Genomic DNA, 10197 nt, shown 5'->3' with positions numbered 1-10197 from the left:
GGACTTTCTAAAGATACCATTATTTCTCTTGTTAAGTGTATCCAGTCCACGGATCATCCATTTCTTGTGGGATATTCTCCTTCCCAACAGGAAGTTGCAAGAGGATCACCCACAGCAGAGCTGCTATATAGCTCCTCCCCTCACTGCCATATCCAGTCATTCTCTTGCAACTCTCAACAAAGATGGACGTAGTAAGAGGAGAGTGGTGTATTATAGTTAGTTTTTTAACTTCAATCAAAGGTTAGTTATTTTTAAATGGTACGGGAGTGTACTGTTTCATCTCAGGCAGCATTAGAAGAAGAATCTGCCTGTGATTTCTATGATCTTAGCAGAAGTAACTAAGATCCACTGCCGTTCTCACATATTCTGTGGAGTGAGGTAACTTCAGAGGGGGAATGGCGTGCAGGTTTTCCTGCAATAAGGTATGTGCAGTTAATATATTTCTAGGGATGGAATTTGCTAGAAAAAGGCTGCTGATACCGGATTAATGTAAGTTAAGCCTTAAATGCAGTGATAGCGACTGGTATCAGGCTTATTAACAGAGATACATACTCTTATAAAAGTGTAATATAAAACGTTTGCTGGCATGTTAATCGTTTTTATATATGTTTGGTGACAAAACTTATTGGGGCCTAGTTTTTTTCCACATGGCTGGCTTGATTTTTGCCTAGAAACAGTTTCCTGAAGCTTTCCACTGTTACAATATGAGTGGGAAGGGCCTATTTTAGTGCTTTTCTGTGCAGATAAAAATACTGACAGAGACATTCAGCTTCCCTCTGCATGATACAGGGCTTCAAAGTCGTGTAACAATCACAGTAGACTGTGGCAGTTGTTGTGACTGTGTTTAAAAAACGTTTTTGTCATTTATTATTCTGTTTTTGTTATTAAGGGGTTAATCATCCATTTGCAAGTGGGTGCAATGCTCTGCTGACTTGTTACATACACTGTAAAAATTTTGTTAGTGTAACTGCCTTTTTTCACTGTTATTTCAAATTTTGTCAAAATTTGTTTCTCTTAAAGGCACAGTAACGTTTTTTATATTGCTTGTTAACTTGCTTTAAAGTGTTTTCCAAGCTTGCTAGTCTCATTGCTAGTCTGTACAAACATGTCTGAAACAGAGGATACCTGTTCATTATGTTTAAAAGCCATGGTGGAGCCCCATAGGAGAATGTGTACTAAATGTATTGATTTCACCTTAAACAGTAAAGATCAGTCTTTATCTATAAAAGAATTGTCACCAGAGGGGTCTGTCGAGGGGGAAGTTATGCCGACTAACTCTCCCCACGTGTTGGACCCTTCGCCTCCCGCTCAAGGGACGCACGCTAATATGGCGCCAAGTACATCAGGGACGCCCATAGCGATTACTTTGCAGGACATGGCTGCAATCATGTATAATACCCTGTCAGAGGTATTATCCAGATTGCCTGAATTGAGAGGCAAGCGCGATAGCTCTGGGGTTAGACGAGATACAGAGCACGTAGATGCTGTAAGAGCCATGTCTGATACTACGTCACAATATGCAGAACCTGAGGACGGAGAGCTTCAGTCTGTGGGTGACGTCTCTGAATCGGGGAGACCTGATTCAGAGATTTCTAATTTTAAATTTAAGCTTGAGAACCTCCGTGTATTGCTTGGGGAGGTATTAGCTGCTCTGAATGACTGTGACACAATTGCAGTGCCAGAGAAATTGTGTAGGCTGGATAAATACTATGCAGTGCCGGTGAGTACTGATGTTTTTCCAATACCTAAAAGGCTTACAGAAATTATTAGTAAGGAGTGGGATAGGCCCGGTGTGCCCTTTTCCCCACCTCCTATATTTAGAAAAATGTTTCCAATAGATGCCACTACACGGGACTTATGGCAGACTGTGTCCCTAAGGTGGAGGGAGCAGTTTCTACTTTAGCAAAGCGTACCACTATCCCGGTTGAGGACAGTTGTGCTTTTTCAGATCCAATGGATAAAAAATTAGAGGGTTACCTTAAGAAAATGTTTATTCAACAAGGTTTTATTTTACAGCCCCTTGCATGCATTGCGCCTGTCACTGCTGCGGCGGCATTCTGGTTTGAGGCCCTGGAAGAGGCCATCCATACAGCTCCATTGACTGAAATTGTTGACAAGCTTTGAACTCTTAAGCTAGCTAACTTATTTGTTTCTGATGCCATTGTTCATTTGACTAAACTAACGGCTAACAATTCCGGATTCGCCATCCAGGCGCGTAGGGCGCTATGGCTCAAATCCTGGTCAGCTGATGTGACTTCAAAGTCTAAATTACTCAACATTCCTTTCAAGGGGCAGACCTTATTCGGGCCTGGTTTGAAAGAAATTATTGCTGACATTACTGGAGGTAAGGGTCATCATACCCTTCCTCAGGACAGGGCCAAATCAAAGGCCAAACAGTCTAATTTTTGTGCCTTTCGAAATTTCAAGGCAGGTGCAGCATCAACTTCCTCTGCTTCAAAACAAGAGGGAACTTTTGCTCAATCCAAGCAGGCCTGGAAACCTAACCAGTCCTGGAACAAGGGCAAGCAGGCCAGAAAGCCTGCTGCTGCCTCTAAGACAGCATGAAGGAGCAGCCTCCTATCCGACAACGGATCTAGTAGGGGGCAGACTCTCTCTCTTCGCCCAGGCGTGGGCAAGAGATGTTCAGGATCCCTCGGCGTTGGAGATCATATCTCAGGGATATCTTCTGGACTTCAAAGCTTCTCCTCCACAAGGGAGATTTCACCTTTCAAGATTATCTGCAAACCAGATAAAGGAAGAGGCATTCCTAAGCTGCGTACAAGATCTTGTAATGGGAGTGATCCATCCAGTTCCGCGGACGGAACAAGGACAGGGGTTTTATTCAAATCTGTTTGTGGTTCCCAAAAAAGAGGGAACCTTTAGGATTTAAAGATCCTAAACAAATTCCTCAGAGTTCCGTCATTCAAGATGGAAACTATTCAAACCATTTTACCCATGATCCAAGAGGGTCAGTACATGACCACAGTGGACTTAAAGGATGCCTACCTTCACATTCCGATTTACAAGAATCATCATCAGTTCCTGAGGTTTGCCTTTCTAGACAGGCATTACCAATGTGTAGCTCTTCCATTCGGGTTGGCTACAGCCCCAAGAATTTTTACAAAGGTTCTGGGCTCACTTCTGGCGGTCCTAAGACCGCGAGGCATAGCGGTGGCTCCTTACCTGGACGATATCCTGATACAGGCGTCAAGCTTTCAAATTGCCAAATCTCATACAGAGATAGTTCTGGCATTCCTGAGGTCGCATGGGTGGAAAGTGAACGAAGAAAAGAGTTCTCTATCTCCTCTCACGAGGGTTTCCTTCCTTGGGACTCTAATAGATTCTGTAGAAATGAAAATTTACCTGACGGAGTCCAGGTTATCAAAACTTCTAAATGCTTGCCGTGTTCTTCACTCCATTCCGCGCCCCATGGTGGCTCAGTGCATGGAAGTAATCGGCTTAATGGTAGCGGCGATGGACATAGTGCCATTCGCGCGCCTGCATCTCAGACCGCTGCAATTATGCATGCTCAGTCAGTGGAATGGGGATTACACAGATTTGTCCCCTCTACTAAATCTGGATCAGGAAACCAGAGATTCTCTTCTCTGGTGGTTATCTCGGGCCCATCTGTCCAAGGGTATGACCTTTCGCAGACCAGATTGGACAATTGTAACAACAGATGCCAGCCTTCTAGGTTGGGGTGCAGTCTGGAACTCCCTGAAGGCTCAGGGTTCATGGACTCAGCAGGAGAAACTCCTCCCAATAAATATTCTGGAGTTAGGAGCAATATTCATTGCTCTTCTGGCTTGGCCTCAGCTAGCAACACTGAGGTTCATCAGATTTCAGTCGGACAACATCACGACTGTGGCTTACATCAACCATCAAGGGGGAACCAGGAGTTCCCTAGCGATGTCAGAAGTCTCCAAGATAATTCGCTGGGCAGAGACTCACTCTTGCCACCTGTCAGCGATCCATATCCCAGGTGTAGAGAACTGGGAGGCGGATTTTCTAAGTCATCAGACTTTTCATCCGGGGGAATGGGAACTCCATCCGGAGGTGTTTGCTCAATTGGTTCTCCGTTGGGGCAAACCAGAATTGGATCTCATGGCATCTTGCCAGAACGCCAAGCTTCCTTGTTACGGATCCAGGTCCAGGGACCCAGAAGCGGCACTGATAGATGCTCTAGCAGCGCCTTGGTTCTTCAACCTGGCTTATGTGTTTCCACTTTTTCCTCTGCTCCCTCGTCTGATTGCCAAAATCAAACAGGAAAGAGCATCGGTGATATTGATAGCGCCTGCGTGGCCACGCAGGACCTGGTATGCAGACCTAGTGGACATGTCATCCTTTCCACCATGGACTCTGCCTCTGAGACAAGACCTTCTAATACAAGGTCCTTTCAATCATCCAAATCTACTTTCTCTGAGACTGACTGCATGGAGATTGAACGCTTGATCCTATCAAAGCGTGGCTTCTCCGAGTCAGTAATTGATACCTTAATACAGGCACGAAAGCCTGTCACCAGGAAAATTTACCACAAGATATGGCGTAAATATCTTCATTGGTGTGAATCCAAGAATTACTCATGGAGTAGGGTTAGGATTCCTAGGATATTGTCCTTCCTCCAAGAGGGTTTGGACAAAGGATTATCAGCTAGTTCTTTAAAGGGACAGATTTCTGCTCTGTCTATTCTTTTACACAAGCGTCTGGCAGAAGTTCCAGACGTTCAGGCATTTTGTCAGGCTTTAGTTAGAATTAAGCCTGTGTTTAAACCTGTTGCTCCTCCATGGAGCTTAAACTTGGTTCTTAAAGTTCTTCAAGGGGTTCCGTTTGAACCCCTTCATTCTATTGATATCAAACTTCTTTCATGGAAAGTTCTTTTTCTGATGGCTATTTCCTCGGCTCGAAGAGTCTCGGAGTTATCTGCCTTACATTGTGATTCTCCTTATCTGATCTTTCATTCAGATAAAGTTGTTCTGCGTACAAAACCTGGGTTTTTACCTAAGGTGGTTTCTAACAAGAATATCAATCAAGAGATTGTTGTTCCATCATTATGTCCTAATCCTTCTTCAAAGAAGGAACGTCTTTTGCATAATCTAGACGTAGTCCGTGCCTTGAAGTTTTACTTACAGGCTACTAAAGATTTTCGCCAAACATCTAACCTGTTTGTTGTTTACTCTGGACAGAGGAGAGGTCAGAAGGCCTCGGCAACCTCTCTTTCTTTTTGGCTTCGGAGTATAATCCGTTTAGCCTATGAAACTGCTGGACAGCAGCCTCCTGAAAGGATTACAGCTCATTCTACTAGAGCTGTGGCTTCCACCTGGGCCTTTAAAAATGAGGCCTCTGTTGAACAGATTTGCAAGGCTGCAACTTGGTCTTCCCTTCATACTTTTTCCAAATTTTACAAATTTGATACATTTGCTTCTTCGGAGGCTGTTTTTGGGAGAAAGGTTCTACAGGCAGTGGTTCCTTCCGTTTAAGTTCCTGCCTTGTCCCTCCCATCATCCGTGTACTTTAGCTTTGGTATTCGTATCCCACAAGTAATAGATGATCTGTGGACTGGATACACTTAACAAGAGAAAACATAATTTATGCTTACCTGATAAATTTATTTCTCTTGTAGTGTATCCAGTCCACTGCCCGCCCTGTCCTTTTCAGGCAGGTCTAAATTTTAATTAAACTACAGTCACCACTGCACCCTATGGTTTCTCCTTTCTCGGCTTGTTTCGGTCGAATGACTGGATATGGCAGTGAGGGGAGGAGCTATATAGCAGCTCTGCTGTGGGTGATCCTCTTGCAACTTCCTGTTGGGAAGGAGAATATCCCACAAGTAATGGATGATCCGTGGACTGCATACACTACAAGAGAAATAAATTTATCAGGTAAGCATAAATGATGTTTTTCATCATATCTTATAATTTATTATACATTTTTTTTATAAAATATGATGAAAAAAATGGACACTTTGACCCCCAAAATCTGTTACACATCTACAACCACCAAAAAACACCCATGCTAAATAGTTTCTAAATGTTGTCCTGTGTTTAGAAATACTCAATGTTTACATGTTGTTTGCTTTTTTTTGCAAGTTATAGGGCAATAAGTACAAGTAGCACTTTGCTATTTCCAAACAATGTTTTTTCCTCAAAATTAGCGATAGTTACATTTTAACACTGATATAACCCTTCACATATATATATTTTTTTAAAAGAAGACAACCTAAGGTATTAAGCTTGTTTGTTTTTTTTACTCTTTTCATGCAACGATTTTACCACCAATCTATGCTAAAGTTTGAAAGAAAAAAAAGTGGTGATTTTTTGACAAAATAGCAATTTAAGAATACATTTACTGAGAACGTTAAGGGCTGCTGCCAAATAACACCCCAATATGTCTTCAGCAACATCTCCTGAGTGAAGTGATACCACTCATGTATAGATGTGTCGGGTTCTCTGGGGGCCTTATTTTTAGGGGCACGTATTCCTTTTTTCCAACTTGGAATTTTCACATCTGTCATCGCACCCATGTCCTATTTGGGACATTTCTGAAGCTGGCCAATGTAATTTACCCCCATCAAACCATATATTTTTGAAGAGCAAACACCCTAGGGTATTTGAAATGCTGGCATTTTAACAGTTTCTATGCACTAAAAAAAAAAACACAACGGCAAATGTAACCGTATAACCCTGATATTGAGGGTTAATACCAGATTAAAGATGCCCTTAATACAGGAATATCAACACATGAACCCAGTTAATACGCTGAACAGGGAAAATACACGAAATCCTTCTCTCCTGGAACAGGCAAAAGAATAATTCAAAGTAGCACTCCCCCCCCCCCCCCAAACACGAGACCAAGCTCCGTCTTGAGGGTAAAACAGGAATCAGCCAGAGCTGTGTGTTTGTTGTTCTTAAATACACATTTTTACACATTAGTACCACCCACAGGGTTTGTAAAACAACTAGTAAACACATACAATACTCTCAGACACTCCCACACAAAATCCTCCCCTCTGCCTGTGATGCAATTACCTTACACAATGGGTGATGCAATTACCTTACACAATGGTTGATGCAGTTACCTTACACAATGGTTGATGCAGTTACCTTACACAATGGTTGATACAATTACCTTACACAATGGTTGATGCAGTTACCTTACACAATGGTTGATGCAGTTACCTTACACAATGGTTGATGCAGTTACCTTACACAATGGTTGATGTAATTATCACAGGCAGAGAAATACAGTTCAATTGCCATGGAGCCAAAGTCTTTCGTTATACAAATGGGCTACATGGCATAGCTATCTGGGGTATTACTGTTCAAATAGGGCAAGTACTGAATGACCCGGCTTTCGTGTCTTTGCAGGGGAAAAGCAAGCGTTTCAACATGGGGCCATAGTCTAAAGGCAGCAGGCGGTCAACCAGGCTCCTCCAATGCACAGTGGCGAGATTGGTCTCGTCACAGTAAAAATATATATTTTTTAAATTTACCAGTGTGATATTGCTTGAAGCAGTCCCTAATGCAGAGTCCAGGCTGTCCAGGGCAATCAGGGCATTAAAAGGTGGTGTCCTTTCTTTGCCCCCTCTTGGTACAGACTCTTTTTTTCTGCGGATTCTGCTTTGCCGCAGTAGGATTTTGAAAATAAAATGGGTAGCCCCAACTCTGCTCTCTCCCATCACCGCCCGGGGGAGCAGGTGCATCTTGATACAAAATCCCCAAAATGTTTTATTCTGGGGTTTGCTTTTTTGAACAACAAAAATGCGTTGTGGGTTGCAATCTGCATTAAGTAAATTGCAACCTTTTTGTACCAGGCTGTTGTCTTCCGCATAATTAGGTAGGGCTGCAGCAGATGATCTGCTAGATCAACCCCAGCCATATGCCGTTATAAGCCTTGATGCACACTGGCTTCATTGTGCTCTCAGCTCCGCCACATACAGAGACCTCCACAGTCCTCTCTATGAGGATAGTGGTAAGAAGGTATACATTCTTCTTGTCTCTGTACTTAACTGCCAACAGTTCCTCTGGGCGCAGAGCTGAGGTCTCCCCACTTCGTAGCCAGATGCGTTCAAGTTGTCCTGGGAAACCTGCGCTGTTCTTTCTAATTGTACCGCAAGCTACTGTATCAAAACAATACAGTAGCTTGAACAAAAGGACAATTGTATAAAAATTGTCTACATACAAGTGGTACACTTTGTTCATCAGGGGTAAAATCAGGTCCCAGACAATCTTGCCAGTGGTTCCCATATGTTCTGGGCAGCCTCGAGTGTCAAGGTGGATATCCTTTCCCTCGTACACACGGAAGGCCTGAGTATTCCCAGTCTCGCTCTCACAGAGCTTATACACCTTTACTCAATACCTGGAGTGCTTAGAAGGAATATACTGCTTGAATCCCAGCCTTCCCTTATACTTAATCAGTGATTCATCCACGCATATATTCCTTCCGGATGTATAAGCCTCTGCAAACCAGGCAGTAGAGTGGGTAATCAGGGGGTGGATTTTATACAGCCTGTCAAACTGGAGATGCTCCCTAGGTGGGCACAGGCTGTTATTGCTGAAGTGCATGAAATGTAGAATCATTTCGTACCTCTTCCTCAACATACTCTGGGAGAAAATGGGGGTAGAGCAAATGGGGCTACTGCTCCATTAGGAGCGGATGGAGGGTTTATTTATGATGCCCATCAGCATAAATGCCCAGATTTTTTTTTAATTCTTGCACATTGATGGGGGCCCATTGCTGCTTTGCCAAAAAAGTGTCAGGCTTTGCAGCACGGAACTGATGGGCATATAAATTAGTTTGGGCGACAATCTTACCCATTACATCATCACCCAGAAACACCTTCATAAACTGTTGGGGGCTAAATCCTGCCACATCCACATTGATGCCAGAATTTGCAGTGAAGGGTGGGATATCTGGCCTCTGGTGATGAGGTGTTACCCACTCTTCAGCAGTAATGGCAGCTGGAGCAAAACGTCTCCTTCTGGCCCGGGGGGCTAGCAGCCACAGATACATCACTATCAGTTGAGACTGTATCTAATGAGGTATCTGAGCATATGACAGGGTCAAAATTGGTCTCTGAGTCAGACATAGAGGCGTCTGACTCTGACGCAAGGATGGCATACGCCATCTCAGGACTATATGTTTATCTGTCACAGAGAAAAAAAATTACTAAAAGAAAATTCAACACAAAATTTAAATTAACTAAGTGATCACTGGCAAGCTTGGGGTTAATGGGTCTGAAAAGAACCTTTGTGTCTCACAATTTCTCAACAAATCTCTCTCTTTTTCTCTCTCGCTCGCTCTTTTTCTTTCTATCGCTCTCTTTCTTTCTATCACTCTCTCTTTCTTTCTTTCTCTTTTTCTTTCTTTCTCTCGCTCTCTTTCTCTCTTTCTTTCTCTCTCTCTCCCTCTCTTTCTCTCTCTCTCTCCACACTGGTCAGATTCAATATTTACTGATATTGACATGATCAGAGAAATGGAATATTTTATTATCAATTTTCTTATTGTGGCAAGCTCAGATTAGATAACCCTGGCCTGCCCCTATGATGAGGCAGGCTAGGGACACCCCCAGAAGCCCCATGGTGCACTGGGCATCACCATCTTTGAATCCACATGGGGGAGAGGGGCTATATGGGGCTATTGTATTAAAAAATAAATATATTTGTATTATTTTTTTAATATATTATTATTTTATGAAGTGCCTCAACCCACCGAGGCACTTAGCACACTAACAGAGCATCAGAAGCCTGCCCGATGCCTTCCGATGCTCTGCCTTACTGCTGGGCTCAACGCGGAGTGAAACGGGAAGTGATTGCTTTGTGGGATCGATCAAAACGGAGCCCGGCAGTCAGGAACGGTATTGCAGGATGCCTCAACATCGAGGCATCGCTTCAATACTGTTTGAGCAGCTGGAAGCGATCTCGATCGCTTCCAGCGCTTAGATTACCCGAGGATGTGTCAGACATGTTCTTGGTCCTTAACTGACACCCTTTGTACTACGTGCCTGACACGTCCTTGGTCGCCATGGGGTTAAGAGAAGGTGAGTAAAATAGGCTAATGATTTCTTTCCATGACGGTGCATTTTTGAGAATTGGCCCTTAACTACTTGCCATTTAGCTGTATCTTTTTGCCTTAATTTAGACACTGTCCTAATGTTTCTTAAATCCAGTCGTCAAACACCACTGTTTGATTAAATTAATT

At 43.2% G+C, this 10197-nt stretch overlaps 1 protein-coding gene across 1 annotated transcript in view; it reads left to right on the top strand.

Annotated features, from left to right (window-relative positions):
* The window catches only part of ATP10D (ATPase phospholipid transporting 10D (putative)), a 452340-nt gene that overhangs the window by 405257 nt on the left and 36886 nt on the right, over window positions 1-10197 (top strand). The window lies entirely within an intron of this gene.

The sequence above is a fragment of the Bombina bombina genome, chromosome 2 (assembly GCF_027579735.1).
Source record: "Bombina bombina isolate aBomBom1 chromosome 2, aBomBom1.pri, whole genome shotgun sequence".
Classification (NCBI taxonomy): domain Eukaryota; kingdom Metazoa; phylum Chordata; class Amphibia; order Anura; family Bombinatoridae; genus Bombina; species Bombina bombina.
The sequence above is the reverse complement of the archived record's forward strand: the minus strand, read 5'-3'. Positions and strand labels throughout refer to the sequence as shown.